The 12,083-nt window shown below is 52.0% G+C and overlaps 1 non-coding gene across 1 annotated transcript; it reads left to right on the forward strand.

Annotated features, from left to right (window-relative positions):
- Positions 1-6,485: 6,485 nt before the first annotated feature.
- On the forward strand, positions 6,486-6,570 carry LOC129736297 (small nucleolar RNA SNORD45). The gene has a single exon (XR_008732668.1). It is a non-coding gene; the product is annotated as a small nucleolar RNA SNORD45 (small nucleolar RNA).
- Positions 6,571-12,083: the final 5,513 nt, after the last annotated feature.

Genomic DNA, 12,083 nt, shown 5'->3' on the forward strand with positions numbered 1-12,083 from the left:
ATGCACCCCTTCCCCCAGGCCTGGCTGGGTACCCCTGCTCCAGGCTGGTGCCTCGTGGCCATACGGCTGAGGTGGGAAGCAGGATCAGGAAAGCAATACACAGAGGAGGCAGAGACTTGCCTGGCCGACCCTGTCTGTAATGCGGTGGATTTCTCTGTCCTGCAGGGCAATGGGTGGGAGTGAGCCATCACCACCCCCCCGCCCCCGCCCCCATCCCCCCGGGCAGCAGGCAGTGAGCAGCAGGAGCAAAGGCATCTGGGGGGGCAGGAGAGGAGCGGCAGCAAACTGCTCTCCCTGCCTGAAATCCTGAGGCTGCAGAGCAGGCACAGAGGCTCTGCAGGAGAGTTTTACTGCAGGTCGATGTTTGAGCGTATTCAGGTGAGAGAGTGGCTGGGGAAATGGTAGGTGAAGAACTAATTGCTTAGTAAAAAGGCTGCTTATTCCGTCTGACGTGCGGAATTAAACTCCGTAACCCAGGGTAAGTTATAAAGCAGGTGTGTTTATTGCGGTGCCGGGTGCAAGGGGGTCGCTCCTCCTGACTTGCACACGTAGTTTTATTCACAATACATATTTACACAGTGAAGTTGGTTAGTTCTGCCCAAAGTCTACACCTACGAGCTAATTATTGGTTAGTTGCATTCTCGCTTCAATTTAAAGGTAGAGTTCATTTTAAATTTTCTCCCCGTGCTCCCCAAGCGGGGGGATTCACTCTCTTCGGGGGGCCCATTTGAGTAGGAGGTCGGGATCTCCCCCTACCACAGTGATTTTACCCTGGTGTCCTTGAGCCTTACCTCTTCAGCAGCCTGTTTTCTTTCAGCAGCTAGCAGGCCCTTGCCAGCAGGCTCTGTATTTTCACGCCGGTGGGGCTCAGCTCCCCCTGCCCTGGCTGCCCCCCGAGGCGCTGAGCGGGCTGAGCCCCAGCCCTTCTCTGCAGGCAGGGAGGCTCCTGCCCGCCTGCCGACGGCTGCTGGCCCCGGGGCGGCTCCTGCCTGCGGCCCAGCTTTCGGGGGGCACCGCACTGTCTCGCATCAAGTCCCCCCCTTTTCTTTTCCCTTAGGAAATTCTTTTGCTTAAACAATACCATTCTTAGTATGGATTCTGGTAAAATATTTCCCATCTTCTAGCCTTTGTCTTAGCCCTTGTTTCTTCCATTCTTCATAACTGCTATTGTTATTTTTTTTTCACATGCACAGAAAGCATCGTAACGTAATACAAATCAATAATTCTAATACAATAATTATGATAACTACAACAAAGGGCTGCTTCAGCCACATAAAATGAGGTAGGCAAGAAGTAAACTTTTCCCAGAGGTCAGAAAATCCAAAGGAAGTGTCATCTAGGGATACTTGATGTAGTATTTTGGGGGTTATCCAAATTTGTTGCAAATCCATTGCAATACGTTTTTCTTGGTTAACATAGACACAGCAAGTTTGATTAATAACAATACATAATCCTCTTTCTTTTGCTAAAAGTCTCTTCAGACCCATTCAGTTTTGAAGTACTACATTTCTTAATGAAGAAACTTTGTTGGACTCCCTGTACAGCGCCTATGGTGAGTTTTTCCATTTGTTCTATTGTGGCATAAATATTTATTATTGCTTTTTCTAACTCACCCCTAATGAAGGAAGATGCCATCTTGCAAAACTATGGAATACTAGGGGGCTTTTGGGTCATCAGGGGGTTATTAGTTCCTCATTTAACCAATTTCCATGGGGATCTCAAAACACCCGGTGGAGGATGCGAATGATTAAATATCCTGCCTTGGGGAACTCGTATCCTACCCCAGATTCACCTTGCCGTCAGTTAGGTAGTCTTTTCCTGGCCCTGCCATCTCCACATAACCACCATAATACTTGATGTAAGCAACTATAGGTCTGATTAGCGAGCATATCTAGATGTACTTTCCCACATTTCGGGGTAATACTATATTTTCCTTTTGTATTAGTTGGTGTTAGAATTGGCGGGCCACATACACTCCAATTCAGAGCAGTATAGTTTAAACTGAGCCATCCTGTCAGTGGAGCATTCATTCCCATCATTCCCTCTAATTATTGTAGAATTTCCTGATTTCTGTACTTCATATCAGGGTCCTGCTGTACTATCTGGAGATTTGTAACAACCAAATCCTTTATGATTAAATGGCCAGCTCCAATTTGCCTGTGATACCATTACACCATACAATGGAAATTCTGTACTACCTCTGGAAAATGCTGAACATACCCAGCAATCTGCCAGATTCAAAGCATTCGTTACATTATGGGTTAATTGTACAAACAGATTCTGGTCCCAAGAATGAGTTCCTACTGTACAGAACATTGTTAATATACAAACAATCAATGGTCTTTTTGTTGGATCCGAAGCCGCAGAGGTCTGGTAGGTGTTGATTTCCATTGTGACTTAGGGGCTGCCTTCGCTCTGGTGTGGCGGATCCAGGATGCTTGTTCCTTAACTCTGACTGCGGTATGGGATGTAAGCAGTATTTGGAAAGGACCTTCCCACTTCTGTTCCAGAGGTGAACCTGAAAGAGGTCTGACACATACATAATCTCCTGGCTCCATGTTATGCACAGGTCCATCAAGACCTGGAGCTCCAGTTCCTAAAACTACGTCTCGAAGCTGTTTCTGCATGCTTCTTCCATAATCAGTAAGTACTTCATTCTCAACTCGGGCTGACGCTCTGCTCCTGTTTGTATAATAAAAGGTCTCCTATACAATATCTCAAAAGAATTTAGCCCTTCTTTAGCTCTGGGCTTGGTTCTAATTCTCAGGCGCGTCAGAGGCAATGACTGAGGCCAAGATAAACCAGCCTCCTGTCCAGGTTTTACAATTTGCGGCTTAATTAGGTGGTTCATTTTCCACTTGACCACTTGCTTGTGGATTATATGGGGTGTGTAACTGCCAGTCTATTCCAAAAAATTTAATAACTTGCAGAATGACTTTTTCAATGAAGTGTGGCCCCCAATCGGATGAGATTACTGCTGGAACCCCAAATCTCTGTACTCTTTCTTGTAATAGTACTTTGGTTACTTCTTTAGCTTTGTTGGTTCGGCAAGGGCGTGCTTCGGGCCACCCTGAAAAGGCATCCTCAATACCTCCTGCATGACCAGCAGGTATTAGGACCCCCCTTTTTGGGTCGGTGAGCCTGGATTGCGATGACGGTGCCACCTTGTCCCGCGGCCCCACGGGGATTTCAGGAGTTCACCTGGCTCCCGGCTCCCCCTTCAGCTCAGCTGCCCCCTGCCCCGCACCCGCCCCAGCCCCTCCGCGCCCCGCTGGGGTCTCCTTCATGTGCCCACATGCCGGGGGCGTCCGTGCCCTGGGGAGCCCGTCTCGGCGCGGGCACGGAGGGGAGCGTCGCAGAGCCCCCCGGAACGGCGAGCGCGGCTCGGGGAACGCCGGCCGAGGCGTCCCGGGGCAGGGGGGGCGCGGGGGCCCCCAGCCCCGCAGCGGGCTCGCTCCCCGTGCCCCGAGTAACCCCCCGCCGCCCCCCCCGGCGCCGGGCGAGGGGCTGCGAGGGAGCCCGGGGGACGGGTCGGGCCAGGGCCCCTTTCCCCGCGGGGCTCCGGCTGAGGGCCGGGGGACCCCGGGGCGGGCAGCGGGGCCGCCGGCGGCGGCCCCTCCCTGTAGCGGGGCGGCTGCCGGCGGCGGGGCCGGGGCGGGGAGCGGAGCGGCCGCTGAGCGCCGCCGGGCCGCGGCCGCGCCGGGGCAGGTGAGCGGCGGCCGGGGCGGCGAGCGGCGGGCGCGGGGGGAGAGCGCCGGGGGGGCGGCGGGGCCCGGGCCGGGGCGGGGAGCAGGGCCGGGGGGGGCCGGAGCCGCGCTGGGGGGCGCGGGGCTGCGCGGGGGGCCGGGGGCTGCGCTGCCGGGGGGCGGCCGCGCTGTGCCGGGAGCGCCGGGCGGTGCCGGCTGCCGGCACTCGGCTGCGGCCGCGCGGCCCGGGCCGTGCCGGGGGCTGGCGGCGCTGCGGGCCGGAGCGGCGGGGCCCGGGCTGCCGGCGCGGCGCGGGGGGCGCTTTGCTGCGGGGGGCGAGCCCGGCGGGGGGGCCGGGGGCGCAGGGGAGGGGAGCGGACCCTGCGGGGGAAGTGGGGGTGTCTCCTGCCCGCTGGCCGCCTCGGGGGGCGGCACGGGGGACTCCAGCCGCCCGCGAGCCGGGTGCGGGAGCGCCGGAGGGTCCGGGGGCTGAGGGGGGGAGGCGGGGAAGCAGGAGGCCGCCCCCCGGGCGCCGGCGCCTCCCCAGCTCGCCAGACCCCCGAGTCTGCCGCGGCCCCGCTCGCCCCGCACCGCTGCCCCCGCTGCAGCATCTCCCCCGCAGCCGGGCCCCAGCCCCAGGTGCCCCCGGCGCTGCCGTGGCGGCGGCCAGCCGGCCCCCCGCTGCCGCTCGGGAAGGGCCTGCGGCAGGAGCGGCTCCGGGCGGGGCCGAGCGGCGCCGGTCACGGCCCCCTGCGCTTCTGTCCCTCTGCCGGGGGCCGCGCCGCCTCGGGCTGGCGGGGGTTGTCCCTGCCAGGCCTCGCCCCCCGCGGCGCGGGTGCGGGAGGGGAGCGGGGGCACGGCCCGGTGTGGGCAGGAGCTGGGCCGGCCGGGGAGAGGCGAAGGAGAAGGAACCCGAGGGCAGGCGGGCAGCAGCCGCCTCCTGCTGCGGGCACAGAGGGCCTGGCCCTGCGGTGGGGGGGGACCAGCCCCGCAGCAGCCGGGTGCCAGCGTGCACAGCGGGGTCCGTGTGTCACCCGCGGGGTCCGTGTGTCACCCACAGCCTGGGGCGGCCCCCGGTGCGCGAGGGAGCGACGCGTGGTGTCCGGCAGGCCGCGTCTTGCGAGGAAGAGCTGTGAGACACCCGGGGGTTACCGGGGGTGGGGGAGCCGAGCGGCCGGCGTTCTGTGGGAGGGAGGGAGGGAGGGGAGAGGGGGAAAGGCGCATCTGAACTGGCACATTTTCGCAGCGGTACCAAAAGCAAGAGCTGTGGTGAGTCCTGGTCCGTGGGACCCTGTCTCCCCTCTTGTGTGCCCCAGGCGCCCCCTGCCCCTCCTCTGCCCCCCCTCCCCTTCCCTGTGCCGCTGTGATTTTGTGGGGGGGTGGGGGTGGGGGGGGGTGTGACCCGGGCTGGACCGAAGCTGCTCTTACCGCTCCCCCTCCTCCGCTGGACAGGGGGGACAGAATATAACAAAAAGCTCACGAGTGGGCACAAGGATGGGGAGGTCACTCCGCCATTACCTCCGTGGGCGAAACAGACTGAACCTGGGGAAATCAGCGCGATTGATTAGCAGTCAAGTCAGAGCAGGAGAATGCGCAGGAAAAGCAAATCTTCAGAACACCTTCCTTCCAGCCCCCATTTCTACTGGGCTTAACTTTACTCCCGATTTCCCTGTGTCCTCCCCGCAGGGGGATGGGGAACGGCAGCTGTGGTCAGTTTGATCACATGTTGTTTCTTCTTCTTTCTCCTCCTTTTCCTCCTCCTCCCCAAACCTTGCCATACAAACCCATCATGTTTTGATTCCCTGTAGCTCTCCATCCTATTCTTCTGTCCTGCTCCCTCTTCCCTTCGGTCTTTCTCTCTCATTCTGCTGCTCCCTTCTCTTTTACTCTCTCTGCTTGTGTCCCACTCCCTCTCCTTCTCCCCTTTTCTTCATCCTCCACCTCTGTCCTGCAGCCCAGGGCTGGTTTTCCTTTTACATCTCTGTCCTCATCTGTATCCGTCTCTTTTTAGGTTTTCTTCTTCTCTTCCCCACCGCCCCCCCCCCCCCCCCCCCCCCCCCGCCTTTCCCTAATGTCTCTGGTCTTTTCCCTGATGTTCTTTTCCTCCTTGCACCTGTACATGCCACTCGGGGTCCAGGGAGTTGTCTGGAGGCGGGGAGCACCTCAGGAAAGTCTGTGTCCAAAGAGGCACTTACTACTGTGGAATTCCTGACTCCCCCCAGGCATGGGAATCTCCCAAGCCAACACCACAACTGACCTTTTCTTGGTGTTTTTTAAAGGTGATGCCATGAAAGGATGGGGTAAGAAAACCTGATGCCCTAAGCATGTCATTTCCAGAGAAACATGTTGCTTATATGCCTTCATCTGGGAGGAGGACAGGTGAGTACATTGTGTTGACTTGTTTCAGCACAGCTGTGCTTTTATTAAGAGGAATAACCTTCTTTTTCTTGTTAAGAGTTAGGGGTTGCTTTTTCTGAGAATTCTGCCCGTCTGTTCAACAATCGCTGATCTGTTGCGTGCTTTTCCCTCGAAAAGGACCCTGTCTCAGTCTTGTTTATTCACCATTGCTCGCTCTGTTGTAGAAAAAATTTCTCACCATAAGGCTACAGCGCTTCCAAACGGCAGCTTGGTGGTCTGCATAATGTATCTGTAGTCCCCTCTCAAGGAATGCGTTAATGGTGTTACGAATTATAAATTTGTAAAAAATTAAAAAGTAAAAAATTAAAAGCTTTCTGCCATAGGAAGACAGTGTGTTGGGTTTGAAACCTTTGGGTAGGACAGAAGGGGGTTGCCACCCTGGGTCAGTGGTGAGTGCTGGCATGTATCGTCTGATCTAGAGCTGATGTCTGTCACCACTTTAGCTCTAGAATTACTCTGAGACGCAGGGAACTCCAGTTCCCTTCAGCTGCAGCCTTGGAGCTTTTCCAAGCAGTGGGATGAAATTCCTGTCACAAGCTGTAACCCAGCTTAAGGAGAAGGGGGCACAGTTTGAGTTTTCTTCCACGTAGGCATCAGGGAGGTACAGTTCTGAGCTTGATACTGCTACTAGGAGATGCTTTCAAGTGAACTGAGTGTGGCTCTGGCGACCCAAAGCTGGACAGGGTTGGCAAATGATCATGTAGAGGTTTGGTGGTAAACTTGACCAGCCTGTCTTAACAAGCAGGCATGTTCTTTGTTTGCAAGCACTGTTTAGTCCTGCCTAGGCATCCCGAAAGTTTGAAGGGCTGTGGTCACATCATCCCTTGGTCACACACAATGAACAGTTGCCTGTGCAGAGTTGCTTTTTAAGGAGCATGCTTGGTTATATTTTCTCTGTTTGGCTTTGCATTTGGGAAATAATGTAACAGTTACAGCTCAACTGAAGGAGCACGATACCTGACGTGGCAGAGACGGAGGTGTGTTTTACTAATTTTTTGGTGTGCATCAGTTTGACCCCAAAATGACATTGTGTCAAAGCTTGTGGCCAGGTTCCGCTGTAGATGTTGACTTGGGGTATGAATGGCTCCAGGTGTGCTTTAGGAGAGCTCTGTTGGTGTAGATGTGCTGAGCAATTGCTCTGCTGTGTGTGCAGCTGTTCTGGTTTGGCTTGCGGGTGTGAGCATGCAAAAGAAAACTCGCAAGTGTGGTCAGCCTTGCTAGAAAGTCAGAACGGTTTCTACTGCTGAGAGCCTCCTGAACATTTCAGGCTGGCCAAGTGTTGTGCCCCGGTGTTTCTGAAAGTCCACAGCTCTGCAGTTCTCTAGGAGGGTGATGCCAAAACGGCACAGAGTAACTGCTCAGAGATGAATTTTGTCTTTAAGCAGCAAAGGTATTTATTTCGTGCAATGCTGGGGAGCTAGCTGGTTCGCACCAGACAAACTAGCCCCAAAGTTTTCAGTGAAAGGTCAGGTAATTTATACAGTTTTCACGAGAGGTTACAACATCTTTACATACATATTCATTTGATTTCATCATCTAATCATCATATTCATAATAGATGGGGTTTAGGCGGAGCTTGAGGTGGAGTCTTCTAGAATTGTCTTTTGGGGAGACTTTTGGGTGGTCGTTCCGTTCTTTGGCTGGAGCTTGCCTCCTGACTCATGGCCTTCTCATCTCCTTCAAATGCCCACCTTATCTTTATTTATGACTGCTAGATTGCTCAGAGTACATTTCTCCTGTCTCTTACATCAGTAGCATCAGCGGAACAGAACAGGCCGTGCCGTCTCTGTTACATCTCAACATAAACAGAGCATCCCCCAGAGCATGGTACCAAACTCATCCCAAATAATCTTTCAAGACTTTGCTCTGTTTCATTCCCCCCTTTTCTTAGGACTTGGGAAGTCTTTTGTCAAGTTCTGAAGACAAAGGGTTTTGGTAGACATGCATCATTGATCACATTATTTGTGTTCTTCTGACTATGATACTTAGTTTATACCACAGACAGACGTTTAAGAGAGATAACAGGATCATTCCTTCCAACATGACTTAACATGGGATGTATTAAATAGTAGAATACTTGTGTTGCTTTGGGGGAATGGCCTGCAAAGGTGTCCCACCAGTGATGTTCTCCAACTTGTTCTGCATCGGCTAAAGATGGATTTTATATTTTCAGAGTCACGTTTCTCCTGTCGAAGCATGTGTTGGGCCGTTCTGTTTATTTCTTGGACCAGTCTTTCTATGTTGGGGTGTCTAAGCATTGCTTTGAAGAGGCTAATGTTCATGCCTATTTGTAATTTAGGTATATCATGATACAGGGTATAATCAGTTCCAATTAACTGTCTGGTAGTTACAGGAACAACATAATCAAAGTCACAGCCTACAATTCTAGTAAAATTACACATACAAAATTTAGTACCATTTGCCATTTCATGACAATTATCAATACTCTTGTTACCAGAAGAAGTTGTAACACATGTTCATCCATTTCCTACATAAAATACTTGTGGCTGGGCTTTAATATGTGGAAACCTTTCAAAAGCACGCATAGCCTTTTTGATATCTAAACACAGATCTTCATTCTCTATTACTGCGTTTTCACAGATGTATCCCAGTTGTTCCCTGGGGATATATACTTCCATGTTCATTGACTGCCACTTGCCTTTGGTCTGACCATAACTTGCCCAAACATTATGGCCTAGGGGTCTGACAGTGACTTTCTACGTGTATGGCTCCTAGTGTCGCAACGGGAAAGATTGCCTGTTCTTTTGCTGCACTAATTGGGAGCACATATGCTTCAGTTTGCTCCTGTTGTGGGTTGTAGGTGAAGTTTACTAGTTGTCACCAAGCCTGGTGATGTTTTTCAAACTGAGTGGTGAGGCTGGTTTTGCCTATTATTTCCCTTATTTCTTGAGATAGTATTCCTGATGTTCCTTCCCTTAACATTCCTGCGGCTACGGATTGTACCCACTGCTGAGTATTGGATAGCAAGTGCAACCTTTTTTGCTAATGCCCCCAGTCTGATGAGATTACTGCTGGAACCCCAAATCATGGTACTATTTCTTATAATAGTGCTTTGGTTACTACTTTAGCTTTATTGGTTCAGCAAGGGTGTGTTTCTGGCCACCCTAAAAAGGCATCCGTCATGACCAGCAGGTATCAAGACCCCCCTTTTCTTGGGAGTTCTGAGAAATCAGTTTGTCACTGTTGCCCTGGATAATTTCCTTCTCCAATTGTCCCCATTTGATTCATGTTCTCGCTACAATTTTGTCAGTCTAAATATTTATACTATGAGTCAGTGCCCCAATGGGTCTTATGATATTCTTCCTTCCTGGGTGACCCTCTTATAACAGCGGGGGCCATTCCTCACATCAAGGTCTGGCATGGCACATGTTCCCACCACTCGGCACCTACTGGCTTGCAGCCGAAAGCAGAATTTAAGATTCTTCTTGGTGGCCAACACAGAGGCCAACCCAGTCGTGCCCTTGACTAACGGTAGGAGGCACCTGACCAACCTTATTCCTTGTACTTCGTTGTCAATGCAGAGTTTCATCTGCGCACCCCATAACAGGTCGCTGCCATGGCAAAACACACAGATTTACATTGGTAGTAGAACTACTACACAGTGCGTTTTATTTCAGTTTTTGTGCCAATATCCCCCACAGCCCTGCTGACCAAGGGATATTGTTTTACCCAAACTGGGCAGGCCCCCCTTTTCATTTCTGCTGTAACAGGTAAAGCATTTTTCGCCTTACCTGGAATTTACTCCCAGATATACCTGGTTAAAGATTTTGGTGAAATGGCATTCTGATTTTTTTTTTTTTCTTAATTTGTACTTCAGACGTTTCACAATGCTTTTTCCTGGCGGCCAGTAGCTCCCACAACTGTAACAAATTCTTTTCTCGCTGAAGTTTAACACCAAATAAGTTGGTTTTGTATTCACTAAAAATCCCACCTCCTTTTTCTCTAGTCCCCAGCTTTAATTTAACCAGTGGATCCGCTAGGGCGGATTCCCCAGGCCTCTCAGTCTGGTTCTGATGCAGTCACTGGAACCCCCTGATGGTTCTTCAGCTTTGGGCAATCTGGCTGCCTGTGCCCACTTCCCTACGATGTGCCCACTGATCCGGGCCCGCAGGGCTGGGTTCGCTCTTTCACCTCTGCCAGGCATCCCTCCTCTGCCTCTGCCTCTGCCTCGTCTTCTCACCTTAGTCCCTCGCCAGTTTTCACTTTTCCCGAAGCCGCCGCCGTAGCTGTGACTACAGCACGACCCAGCTTTTCTTCTCTGACCTGCTGTGCACGTCCATGCTGCTTCTGTCAGCTTCTCTACATGGCGATTACCCAGTAACAATCAACTCAACCCTTTTTCTACTCCTGTTGGGTCATCCTGCTAGTCTTTCACAACCGACTTCCAAGCATCTAAATCTCCCATCACAGATTCGCCTTTATTCCCGCCCGCCCCCCGCCCCCACTGCGTGCCCTGAAGGGGCCAGTTCCCGGGTCCGTCGTGCTGCAAATGCTGCGGCCCTTGGGGTGACATTGTCAGGTCCTTCAGCTCTGGTGTCAGCAACAGCGACCCCCGCCTCCTAGCACTGGAAGGATTTGGGGCAGGAGAGCGCTCCTCGATCTGCAGCAGGTACAAGTGCCTGCCTCTGCAACAGCACCTCTGCTTTAACCCTTTCGAACCCTGAACGCAAATCTGCTCCGTGCTGCTTTAAGTCTGTGTCCTTACCTGTGGTGCCTTTGCCAGCAACCAGCAAACAGCCTGCCATGCATCCAGCCTGGCTCAGCCGCACCTCGCAGCGGTGTGGGGGTTTGTGCAAACTCACCCCAAGACTTTAACCCTTCCCTGGGGTCCTTGACTCCCCCTGCCTCAGGTCCTACATTAGTGCAAGTTTTTATCTCCCAATACGCTTCACCCCAGGAGGAGCCTCAGCCTGAGGCTCTGTCTTTGCAAAACACAGCAATCCTATATTACACAAAAAACTTCAACAAGAACATCTTTCTAGTTTAGGTCTCAGTTTTTCCTTGTCCTTTTCTAGAGCCAAAGTCAAAGGATCAGGTGGTGCTATATTAATCCCACGCTCCTTCTGCCACACTCTGTATGGCTTCTCAATGTGAAAAACAAATCTGCATGCGTCGTCCCATTTCCCTTGTCATCTTAAAAATAACATTAACTGTAGCGAGGTGTTACAATTTCCTGATCTTCTAAGATATATAAAGGCCACCATTGATTATAATATTTTATCAATGTTTGCTTGACGTGTGGAATCAGACTCCACAATCTTTATCAGATTGTAAAGTAGGTATGTTTATTCAGCGCTGGGCAGCACCAGGGGTAGTCCCACCAAAGCCGTGTGCGCCAGGGGCAACAACTTGTCTCAATTTATATAATCAAATGTTGCATATACATAAGATTTCCAAATATACCTATACATATTCATAACCTAGCCCTGCTTCATATTAAAATTAGTTCCAAGAAGTCATTTCCATATGTCCCTCCCAACTGCGTTTGCGTAATGCCTCTTGCTGGTCATGGGGGTCATGGGGATGAAGGCTTGGTAGTCTTCCTCACTCTGAACCTTCTCTCTTTGCCAGACTCAGTTGCTCCTTGGTCTTTGTCCAGACTATAGAGTTGGTTTTAGCTAGTTCTCATCACAAACTGTCCTTCAGGAGGAGCTGTAGACTCCTTGCTTCAGTTAATTTACACAATAGTTAGTAAAACAAAGCATTATTTATCAACAACAATCTAGGTAATCGTTAAGCAATTAGACCTACTAAAACTTCTTTAACCCTTTCCCTCACACTCCCACCCTGTGGTCCTCCTGTATTCTTCCAGTGAGCCAAAATACAACCCAAAGGGCTCATGTTCACTCTTTCCCCACTCTGTTGACCTCCCATTTCACCTTTATGCAATACAGTAAATAATAAAAATTATCACAAGTTGCAGGTTTCAGCACTCGCTTTGTAGCTGAGCTATGTCTC

This window comes from Falco cherrug, chromosome 5, assembly GCF_023634085.1.
Source record: "Falco cherrug isolate bFalChe1 chromosome 5, bFalChe1.pri, whole genome shotgun sequence".
Classification (NCBI taxonomy): Eukaryota; Metazoa; Chordata; class Aves; order Falconiformes; family Falconidae; genus Falco; species Falco cherrug.